Source organism: Cryptomeria japonica, chromosome 11 (assembly GCF_030272615.1).
Source record: "Cryptomeria japonica chromosome 11, Sugi_1.0, whole genome shotgun sequence".
NCBI lineage: Eukaryota > Viridiplantae > Streptophyta > Pinopsida > Cupressales > Cupressaceae > Cryptomeria > Cryptomeria japonica.
The window spans coordinates 100,477,388-100,489,877 of NC_081415.1; the positions used below are offsets into that span (position 1 = coordinate 100,477,388).

The 12,490-nt window shown below is 34.8% G+C and overlaps 1 pseudogene; it reads left to right on the top strand.

The window, feature by feature from the left end:
• The first annotated feature begins 4,671 nt into the window (after positions 1 to 4,671).
• On the top strand, positions 4,672 to 6,047 carry LOC131041297 (glutathione S-transferase F10-like; annotated as a pseudogene).
• The last annotated feature ends 6,443 nt before the right edge of the window (positions 6,048 to 12,490 follow it).

Genomic DNA, 12,490 nt, shown 5'->3' on the forward strand with positions numbered 1-12,490 from the left:
TGCCAAAGCATGTACAATTTTTTGTAGGGAATACAATGCAAGTTCCAATGAATTGGAAAACTAGGAAGAGGAGGCAGCCATGCAAGGGGACCTTGCATTCTTTTTATCCCCGGGAGTATGGTGCAGGAGCACCCAGGAAGACAAGGTGGAGCAGGGTCACTGGTAGGCCCTATGGAGGATTTGATGAAAAAATGAAGACAAAAAAGACCTATAAGGTCTTTAAATGATGTAACATGTCCATGTGAGCCATAAAATGTAGTGAAATGCAATGTAATGGTCAAAAAGTGTAAAATTGCCATTTTGAGCAATTAGGCCTAAAAAAGGCTAAAATTGGGTTTTTGGGGTAGAAGTGTGTTTAGGTGGATAAAATATGTTTATAAGGTCATCTAATGACCATTTTAATGTTTCAAAAGTTTTATATATAGTTTTGGCAAGTTGACATACATAGTTGTCAAACTTGACAACTTTGGAGCAACTTTTTGTTGTCAAAAAGTTGTCAAGAATGCAAAAAGTTGTCATAAGTTAGTTATAAGTTGGTTTTAGTATGGATTTTGACCTAGAAGGCCTTGAGGGTTATAAATGGATGAAATTGAATCATTTGTGGTGGTTGGTAAAGGTGTTTTGATCGGGTTTGGAGTTTTGAAGCAATAAAAATCTGATTTTCATGTGTATTTTCTAGGTTTCCACATAGAATAGTCTGATTTTCCATTGTTTTGAGTGCTTTTATGAATTAGTTTTCATTCCTTCATGGTTGGAGATATTTCTATAATTAACTAAGTTTATTTTGGCTTTGGTTTGAAGTGATTTGGTTTTGTTTTGGTGAAGATGTCTAATTTCTTGTGAAAACAGTCATATCCCTGCCATAGGGTTAATAGTGAGCATAAAAATGTTGTATATTTTATTTTCAGATTGATCTAACCCCACAAATGGGTATGATGGTGTATTATATTGTATATTTTCATAAGATTTGGTTTCAGGAGGCCATGCACAAGATGGCATGTGCATTGTGGGAGTAAAGGTCTGAAATTTTAGGGGTAGACTATTGCAGAAAATACAGTCCTAATACGGGAGCCATACCTCACATTTCCACCGTTGGATTTTGCTGATTTTTGGATATGTTTTGTATAACCAAGTTACGAAGACTTTCACCAGTGAGATTGAATAAATTTGTTCATTTGCGAAAGTTATGGGTGACTATGTAAGGGTCTATCAATATGGCAGCAAGGTGGTAGTTTTGCAATGATTTTTCTTTGTCAATACATTTAGGCAGTTTGTAAAGTCTCAAAGGGTCTTGTATTGTTAAGTTTGAGTTGGGTCCATTTGTGTCCGTGTCAAACCTTCACAATATGCCAAGGAAAAATCTATGAAAAAAGTATTGGTATTCTTTTCTTTTTTTTTGAGAAAAGGGGTAAAATTTATCAGCCATAGAAGAAAATTACAAACAAAAAAACTAGCCAGTAGCCCAATAAAGTGCAAACAATTTTACATCCTTATCTTCGATAACAAATTGCTCAAACATATGAGATAGATCCAATGGAAAATGTGTTTTCATTTGGCCAAGCAATATGCTACTCTATTCCACTCTCAAGGGATGTGAGAAAAGGTAATAGAGTCAAAAGACATACTCAAACTTAGAATCTACCTAATAACTACAACTAAATGCCAATTAGAATCATCCAAACACTGTTCATTCAACATATTCATAAAAACTTGTGAATTCGACTCAAATAATTTGTTTCCAACAAAGAGCACAACCTCTCCCCATAGCATACAAGATGGGAAAAGCCTCCATGAATTTAATCTTGTGAAACCCTTTATAAATGGAAAAGAAAAATCGAACAACACCAACACTATCTTTACCATTTCCCCCAACACCTGCATGCCCAGGATTTCCCCTAGAAGATCCATTAGTATTTGTCTTTAGAACTCCTTGAAGGGGAGGAAGTCATTGGCCACACAAACAATCTTCCACTTTGGCTATCTACATTAGGCATCCGTAGAAGTAACAATCCTCTAAGCAGAGAAGCTCAACCTTAAAGAAATATCCACATCCCTAGGATCCATTAAACTAAACATATCACACTTAGCCGAAATAGTCTCTTGAAGTATGCGAACAATTTCCCCCACAATTTTTGAACAACTAACTTTGTGCCCTGAAAGATTCGATAATTTATTTCCAACCAGAGATGACATAAAATGAAAGTAGCCCCAATAGCCCAAACTACATGAAGAAAAGAAGTCTTAACTGGAGGTTGACCCGACCGATCCCAAAAGTCAGCCACTAAGGAGGCATGTAAATAGGCCTAATTCCAAATTCCCCACCATAAAATATCAAATTTCCCAAGAGAAAGTACACTATTCAAAAGAAAAAATGAGTACATTCTTCACTTTTAAAACACATTACACAAATGGATGGACCTTGGAAGCCACATTTGCATAAATTATCCTAAGGCATCAATCTTGAACAATCAACCACAAAAAAAAAGTGCATTTGGGCAAAGAAAATTTGTTCTAACTTGTTTCCACCATGACACCCATAATCTACCATACATTTTTCTAACAAGCTCCAAGTATCCTACAGCCACCAAGTACTTACCTGTGGAATCACGACCCCATATCAAGATACTAATCCCTAGATGTAAATCACACTCCCTACTTGCAAGGATGAGCTAACTCTTGGTAATTTGCCTCTGTCCATCCAAGTGGCCATTCGCAAGGATCCTTCCACCTACAAACTTTCATTGGTCCCAAATGTTGAACAATCTTATAATATGCCACCTTGTGCCAACTAGCTGCAATAAAACTATCACATTGAAAGGATTGGAGGGTGACCATCCCAGGATTCCAACCAAAACAAAGTTCTTGAGCCCTGTTACATATCCAAAAGAGCTCTTGTTTTATAAGCTAAGCCCCAATCTTAAGAGTATGTCAAATCATAGAATCCTTCCCCTACAGGCAACGATGGGGAACATCTAGACTATTAATCTCTTTTAAGTACTTATCAATATTAAAAAGTATTGGTATTCTTATTGTTTAGAGAAAATAATTATAATCTTAAAATAATTGCTGCTATTACAATTACTTTATTTTAGAACAACAATATCAATATATATATATATAGCTTAGAAAACTCTAAATTTTTTATTTAAAGAAATTAAAAATGATTTCTTAAAAAATAATTTTTCTTTTTCAATTATTATCTTCATTCAACAAGAAATTGTTTATATCAAATGATGTTTTATAACAGCTTAAACTGCCACAGTGTAAAAACCCTCAGACTTGTATAACAACTTAAACTGCCATCTTAAACTGCCAAGCACTTGACATCATTAGTAACATTGATGAAATCTAGGCTCTAACAATGTGAGTCAAGGTAGTGCCATAATCAACGGGGGAACAAGGCACTCTTGTGTATAGCGAATTTTTCTATAAGCATAATAAAATCTATTTTCTAGATATGTTCGTAGATTTCAAGAGGAGTACCAAATTCTAGCAGCATTTATAGAAAAAGATTAGGAGAAAAAAAAAAACTAATCTAATCAAAATAAATATGTTGTTTCAGCTACAAGAATTTATTTTCATTTGAGGTCTCTATATAAAAATACAAGAGGTAGAGGAGAGGATCTAATAGTTGGACGATCTAATTTCCACCTTTGAAAGTCATTCATGACAATTTCAATCACTCCTATTTTTCCCAATGGCTTACTTGGCAAGACCCTTACTTATAAGGTTGGTTTTTGGTCCAAATCATCAAATATGACACCACATAAAGACCTTGATAAAGGGTGGACAAGTAGTTTGCATTTAAGTTATAATATTTGTGCATTAAATCATGTTTTATCGGGGCACCTCAATGTGACATAACACGATTTGTTGCTTTTTAGATATAAAAAATACATTTCATTCAATTGTAAGTACTCATGATCAACACTAACAACTTCAAATTCATGACGACTAGTGCTATACTATTAAAAATACTGGACATTGTGTACCTCTAAATGAATTATACAATAAATGGATTATGCAATAACACAACCCATAGCTCAAAGAGATATCAATACTCTAATAGACAGTCCATTTTTTCATTCAATTAATTACTTGTCTCAATTTTATACATTTCAATGGAGAAATATTGAATTCTTTGAAGATATAGCCCCATCATATATAGACTCTTCTTTTGTTCATATTCACACAAACAAAAATCAAATTAGATGGTTCCGTTTAGACTCTTCTTTTGTTCATATTCACATAAACTAAAATCAAATTAGATTGTTCGATCCTTAAATTCAAGACAAAAAGTTGAATTTTGTAAACAAGTTGAATTTTGTGAAAACTGGCTACATATAGACTGACCTATTTTCTTTTGTTCATATCTACACAAACAAAAAAAATCAAATCCCAATTCTATGGTCCTATTCTTAAATTTAATGAAAACACTTAAATTGTACAATGACATTAGTAGCCCACCATGTCCTAAAAATTTATAGGCTAAGACTGTTGAATTTTCTGAAGATATTGGCCCACCATATAAGAAAAGTATGAACTAGCCTGTTTTCTTTTGCTCCTATTCACACAAACAATAAACAAATTAGATTACCCAATTCTTTTGTTAGCTCCCCTCTTCTACAAATACCTCTCCCTTCACAACTCTCTCAAACAAATAGAAGCTCTTGGAGCTTCTGATAGGAAAAAAAGATAGTTTTCTTTGCATTAAAGAAGAAAATCAAAATGGTTGTCAAGCTGCTTGGACCTGCCTATGCCTCCAGCAGCAGAAGGGTGCTCGCATGTCTGATAGAGAAAGATATCGAGTTCGAAGTTGTGCATGTTGATACAATTAAAGGGGAGCAGAGAAAACCAGAGTTCCTAGCCTTACAAGTAGGGGACCTTCCTTATAAGATAAAAGTTTTCTGTTCTTGGTTTCAAAATATCCCATTTATGGGTTATGTTGTTACTAATTTGTATTTGTATGATGTGTGATGCAGCCATTTGGAAAAGTTCCAGTAGTCCAGGATGGAAGTCTCACTCTGTTTGGTAATGATGTTAATTGCATATATGTTTAAGCATGATCTCGGTAGTCTGATATTTTCATTTTATATAGATATACTTGATTTTGCTAACTTTAGATTATCCTCTTCCATGTGATATTTTTAATGTTTGTATTCAAAACTTATCTGGGTAGCTTACATAATAACTTTCCTGTGATACATTTATTGTGTGTTCAACATTTACTGGTTAGTGCATCTGCCATTGATATAATCACTGTGTACAGATAGATCTGATTTGGGTAGTGTAGATCTGAGTTTCTATTTGATAACTATGTGCAGAATCAAGGGCTATCATAAGGTACTATTCAGAAAAAATATGCAGGATAGGGGACTTGCCTGCTGGGTAAGACTTTGGAGGAGAAAGCATTGGTTGAACAATGGCTTGAAGTTGAAGGACAAAACTTTAGTCCTCATGCTGATGTATTGCCTTATCAGGTGCTCTACATCCCAAGGATTAATATGCCTCAGGACAAGGCACTTATTGAGAGCAGTGTCCAAAAGTTAAGTGAAGTGTTAGATGTGTATGAAGAGAGGTTGTCAAAGAGCAAGTACTTGGCAGGGGACTTTTACAGCCTTGCTGACCTGTCCCATCTTCCAACAACTGAATATATAGTGAAAGCTACTGATAAGGGATATCTGATTAGGAATAGGAAACATGTGAATGCATGGTGGGAGGATATTTCTATGCTACTGATAAGGGATATCTGATTAGGAATAGGAAACATGTGAATGCATGGTGGGAGGATATTTCTTCCAGACCTACATGGAAGAAGGTTTTGGCTATGTGAAACCATGGATCATGTGGCTGAGTTTTCAAAATTTTATATTAATAATATATTTTACAGTAGTATCTTTTCACATCAGAGTAGCCGAAAACTCTTTTGTTCCTCCTCGGGCACATGTATCACCGTATCCATTCCCGTATCCAAAACTGATATGTATTTGATACAGCTCAGATACATGTCAATATTGTATCCACATGTGCCCAAAAAACCTCTATTTCCAATCATGCTAGATATTATGTAATTTGATTTTTTTAAAATTTGAAGTAAATCTTTCTAAATTTAATTTTAAAAATCTTCACTCATGCATTTTAAAAACAAAAATTGGTATAAACAAAACCTACAATAATTGAGAAAGACAAATGGAATGTTCTTCTATTTCAGTGACTCATTTTTTGGGTTAATTTCTAATGCAACTTTACTATTTTTTCATATTGTAAAATATTAAATCAACTTATTATTTATGTAGCAATTATTTTGAAGTAATGAAAATCTCCTCGAATAACTTAGAAAATTGTGTTAAATATATGTGTATTTTATGAATGACATATCCAGTTGTAATCATATTGGAAGTCTTAAAAAATGTCCGTATCCATATTTATATCCGTATCCATGTCCATGCAACTTTGTTTCACACAAAACAATGACATGTTAATTGTAAATCACTACAATAATGCTATATACATCTTAACCATTCTCCTTACAAAGAGAAAATTAATCTAGATATTATAAAACATCTACCATTCTAGAAAAGTACGCTTATTAGTTATTTCCTCTGTTTTAACAGTTGTTTCTCTTTTCTCTGTTGTCTTGTGTTCTTATTCTCTTGAAACAGTTTGTTATGATCTGTATTTTTCTGCTTTTGTTTCTAGCATTAGACAGCCTGTTTGGATGTGGTAAAGTATATATATTTCTATTTGGGCAATATGCCTTGTTTGAGGAACTCTAGGAGGGATGTAAATATCTTGTGGTCTTATTCTCTTACAACAGTTTGTTCTGGTCTGTATTTTTATGCTTTTGTTTCTAGCACCTGCACGCCTCTTTGGATGTGATGTAAGTATTGCCACATCCACATGTCAAGCCCATCTGGCGGGGAAATAAAATAAGAAAAATGTAAAGACTGCTAAAACGTTGAGGGAGGCAAAAGGAGACAACCAAATTAATGGGAATGGCGTGGGTATGACAACAGTAGTGTACAAGTGGGATGGTATGGTGTAGGGTGAAGAAGCCTGTACGTGGCTGACAAAGGGGGCATGGGCAACCATTAATGGGAATACTAGCAACACAACTTTTTGGAAAGTTTCTACAAAATTATGATGAAAGCTTTTGGATTTGACTGTGTGTATTTATTTGTTATCAACGTTTCCATTCATATTTTGATTCATCATCATAATGAGTTAAAGATCACATATACCTTATGCATTTTGATATACCATTCTCATGCCAGTCTATGCTTCCGCATTTTACATACATGTCTACTAGGGCTATTGCAATGACAGCATCACCAAAACTCCCATTTTGGCACAGCCAAGGAGGATGTGGGTTAAAGTGAATGAGACCACATTTGTGAGAGGAAGGAAGGCACTCTTTTTCGTTGAGTTGGTATTGAAGGCACAAAGAATGGAGAGTACGAGGGGACTGCGATGGAGGAAAGATGTAAAGCCACCTTGGAAAAGAAGGCAAGACAAGCGAGGAGACAGTGAAATGTCACCAAGAACTATGGTCTCTGTGCATTGCACAAATTTCAGAAATTCAAAATAGAGATATTGAAATAAGAGTTGTAAAGAGGCTATGGGCATCCATCGATGGATCGATGAAATAGGCATGCTCATGAAGTTTGTGACCCATTTAGGGCTGATTCTTCTATTTGTGGATACAATTGTAATGCAGAATGTGGAGAAAGACTAAAACAAGGATGTGCATGATAAAGCAGGGGCATTTTGTAAGTGGAAGAAGAAGAAATGCTCACAGGCCATAAACGAGAGTAGAAGAAGTCAATAGGTGAAGAACAGTGTATGGGAAGACTAAGGGTGAGGCGTGGCTATTTGAAGGTGCGAATGAGGGTTTGGCATGACAGTTGAGGGACTTTGCAGGTAGAAACCCTCTATAACTTGCAATTTTGGGCAAAGAAATTGAACAGGCACGTGAGAAAGGCATCTGGAAGCTAGGGACAACCAACAACACCATTTCATGTTGGGAAGGAGGCTTCCTAAAAAACTTAGTCGTAAATAAATTTAGTTTTCTTTATAAAATTCAGATGATTGACAAGTGGCATTAAATATTTCTAATCTGGTGGGACAATTTCTAACTCCACCAATTTTCACATGCTTAAAATTTCATTCCTAAAAAATAAGGGCTAATAATTTTTTCATAAGACCACCTCTTCCTTAAAAATAGAGGTTAAGCCCCTTCCATGGGACCTCTGCCTTACAGGTCATTCTAACATGCTTAAAATTGCATTCCTAAAAAATAAGGGCTAATAATTTCTTCATAAGACCACCTCTTCCTTAAAAATAGAGGTTAAGCCCCCTCCATGGGACCTGTGCCTTACAGGTCATTCTACTCTATGTTTCTACTTTTTGTCTATATGTTAAAAGGGCTACGACTAATATTTTACATGTAGATGTTATAATAACGTTGTGTGGAGTTTGAGAATTTGGCAGTTGTCTTGCTCTGTGTATAATTGCACAAACATATGTGACTGAAATTCAACTACTAATATTTATAATGTTCTACATACTTGGAGCAATGCCCTTGATTATAAATACCTTTGACCATGTCAAATAGTTTTTATTACTATTTATTAGATAGTGATAGCATGTTGAACTAGAGTTTTGGTTTTGCAACTAGACATAGATCCTTAGATATTTGAGGTGAAATCTAATAGATAATGGAAAGACTTCATTAACCATTAAATAAAAGGGTGAAGTACAATACCTTCTTTATGGATTGTCCTTGAAAACTACCATAGAGTTGATACGACGTCTCGTGGACATTGGCATTGAAATAATTAGAAGTAAAGAAAAAGAGCATTGTCACAATATTCTATGTATTAATAAATTTTGGTTGTGAAATGGATTAACAAAGAAACTTGAATTGCTAGTTGACAAGGTCATGAAGAGCGAATCGAATTAAGTTGATTTATATATAATGTAACCCTCTATCTTATTAGTCTTGGCATATTACGACATAATAATTATCATGTGTTCGCATTAATAAATGTAACATTTCAACCATACTTTGACGAAAAATACAGGATATATATTCCTATTTGGTTCTTTCATCATGAGTTTAATGTTTTACTTCACAAAATCCTTACTATTGAAAGAGAATGTTTTGTGGAAATAGAATGTTTCTGTGGGAAAGCAAATTTACAAGTATCTAGATTATTTGGCAGAGAGAGATCATGCATGCAAGAATCATTTCATGAAACTTCAGAAGTTGTTATTCTTTGGTCTAGATCTTAGCGTTGTCAGTATTCTTGAGAAGATTCCTTCCTCCGGCAGGAAGCCAAAGAAAAGGAATTGATGTGCCCCCTCCGGAACCGATGAAGAAGATGAAGAGTGAAGAGATTAAAGAGATAATTTCCCTTGATGATCCAAAACCATCTACAAAAGCTAAGGGAAAGCTAGTTTTAACTGAGAAACACGAAGGTAGTATGGATGAAGATGATCTTTGTAGTGTTGAAAATATTTTAAGTTTGTTTGGGGAAGCAAATGGCTTGAAAAATATTGGAGATTTGGGGCTTGAGCGACCTTCGTATGATCAAGATTGTTGGATTGGTTGAAGAAAATACTGAGAGGGGGGTTGAATCAATATTCCCACATTCTAAAACTTTCTTCGGATCTTAAATCTATTGCCGATATATCATACTAATCAATTGAGCATATCAAACATGAAATAGAAAATACATAATAAACATGAAAAACATAGGCACAAAGGAGCACCAGATTTTATACGTGGAAAACCCAAATGGGAAAAACCACGGAGAGTGTTAACTCTAAAGAGAATATAACTAGTTATATGGTGTTTACAAAACCTGGCGGCTCGCTGCCAAAATACAAAATAGTTCATTGCTAGAATGCTCATTGCAAGATTACAAAAGCAACTTACTGTTGGAATGCTCACTGCAACAGGTATGATTGAACTAAAGAAAGTTGCATCTCCAAATGCATGAGATCATTTCCAAGCTATGCTCAAATCACAATTCACAGACCCTATAATAGATCTGATGAAAGATCTATGTACAACTATCCTTAAGCACTTGCAACAGATCTGGTGAAGGATTACTGCAACACTATCTGCACTTTGATTCTGCACCAACTGCCTTCACTATATGCAAATCACACTTCACACTTGGTTACTTGCCTCTTTGTTATCTCTATATCTATATATGTATACATATCACACACTTCTACATATATACTGAAAAGCTCACACACCGAGATAATGTGTCGGCCTAGATCAACACATTATCCAATAAAGCCTTGAATATTAACATGATAAATAAGTCGACCTCCCCAAGATCTCTACACACTTCCCTTTACACAATTCATTCACCAATGCATATACCTTAATTACCAGAATGGGATCTAGGGGTCATCCAAACCCATAGAAGTTGACCCGTAAACACAAAACTCCAAACATAACATCTCCAAACTCCAAGAATAAAAATTATATGCATACCATAGATACCGAACCACGAGACAGGAAGAGATACATCTGCCATAACCAAAGTAGTCGATGCTAGAACACATAACTGATACTAGGACCAATGTAAGCACAACTCAAAATTCTGGATATAAGGATCTTTTGAAAATGACTCCATTAGATCAACCATACTACATCACGTCCCAAAGCAATACCATAACTTGCATCACCTGCTCATAGAAAAAACTACACACACCAACTACATGCAACACTACACACAACATCCAACCAAACCAGATAACTGGCTTGATAACAATATATCGCATATACCATCCGAACCAAATCGGATAATTGGTTTGACATCAATGACAACAATATTCACACAAGTCTAATAGAAGATAAGATTGAAGAAGTTGTAGTTGATTATTTGTTGAGGAACAATATTTCTGTGAACACTATTGTAAATATCCTCCCGAATATTCTATTTGAAATGCTTGAAAATCGTATAAAGCAGCCTCCTACAGAATCAAGTGAAAAAGATGAAGTTTAGGAAGATTTGAAGAAGAGGTGTGCCTATGCTCATAATAGATTGTCTGAATGCATTAAAGAAATGAAAGATTGTATTGGAGAAGCAGTTAAAGTGTACAAGTATTGTCTTCAGTGGCCTACGGCAATGGAACATTTCAAAGCTAAAATTGATTCCATTGAGTTTGAGTTGAATTCTATGGGTAAATCATTTGACATTTATAGTGGCAGAGATGGTGAACAGAGAAAGAAGATAAACTCTTTGTAGTCTAACCCTATACATTATCAGAGGTAAAAAGAAGATGTGGTGAGTATTTTCTAGAAAGTAAAGGAGTTGGTTGAAGCTAGATTGGAACATCTTTCCAGTCTTCTTATTGAAGCAGAAAAGTGTGCAAGGAACCCTTCAATCTTGAGTTTCCTTATTTGAAGCATTTGATATGTTGATAATAAATGATTGTTTGGGTGTGAGTCTTAGTTTGGTCATGAATTATTGGAAGACCTTTCTTCTAGAACTCAAAGAGAAGTACACAAGAATTTTTTAAGCAAAGCATAATTGAAAACCCTTTTTGTAGTGCAATTTTGGTAACCTTTTTCATTACCCTGTGTACTTGATGTCAAAGGGGGAGAAGTTTGGCAAATTGGAGAAGTTTAGCAAAATAGAGAAGTTTGAAGAAGTTAGGAGAGATATAATCTTTTTTGTCAAAGGGGAGATTATTGAGAATTAAGGAAGCATTATCTAAGGGGGAGATATGGAAAATAAGTTGTAAGTGTTTGACCATCAATGACAAATGGGGAGATTGTTAGAACTGCTTGATTAGTTGTATTTGATGTCAATCCTAATGATCTAGATTGGTTCAGATATTGCAATATATAGTGTTTACAATGTATGATGACTTTGCAGATCGTTGGTAGTGCAGAATAGTGGAAGATAGGTATGTATGAATGAAAGGCAGTTAGCATTGGTTGTAAGTATACTCTTCCAATAGACTGTTGCTCCGGAATTGTACAGTGTCAGTTTGTGGATACATTTCTCATAGTGTTTGAGTTTTGATGTTGGTTGTGGCAATCAGTTTCATGCTCCAAATGTATATTCTTTAATGATATTGCAATCTAGTGATATTCAATTGACAATTGACAGGTTTGTAGTGCTCTACATTCTTGTCTTGTTGTAGATATGATAGCACATTTTTGATATGTTGGTTTTCATTTCTCAAGATTAATGTATTCAAGTTTGGTGCTCTGAAAGTCATGCACTACATGTTGTGCTACAAAAATATATTCGGTTGTGCAGTGTTTGACAGTTCTATGAGCTCCGATTTGCCTCCAACTTTTGATATCTAATGTTAATCTTCGTTGATGATCTATTGTTTGTGTCTTTAACTGTTTCTATGTTGACGTGGATCATGTCCTTTATGCTTCGGTAGCATGTTCTTGAGGAAGTTTGAGATTATACTCATTCTGGGTCGGGCTAATCTTGAATGTTTTTAT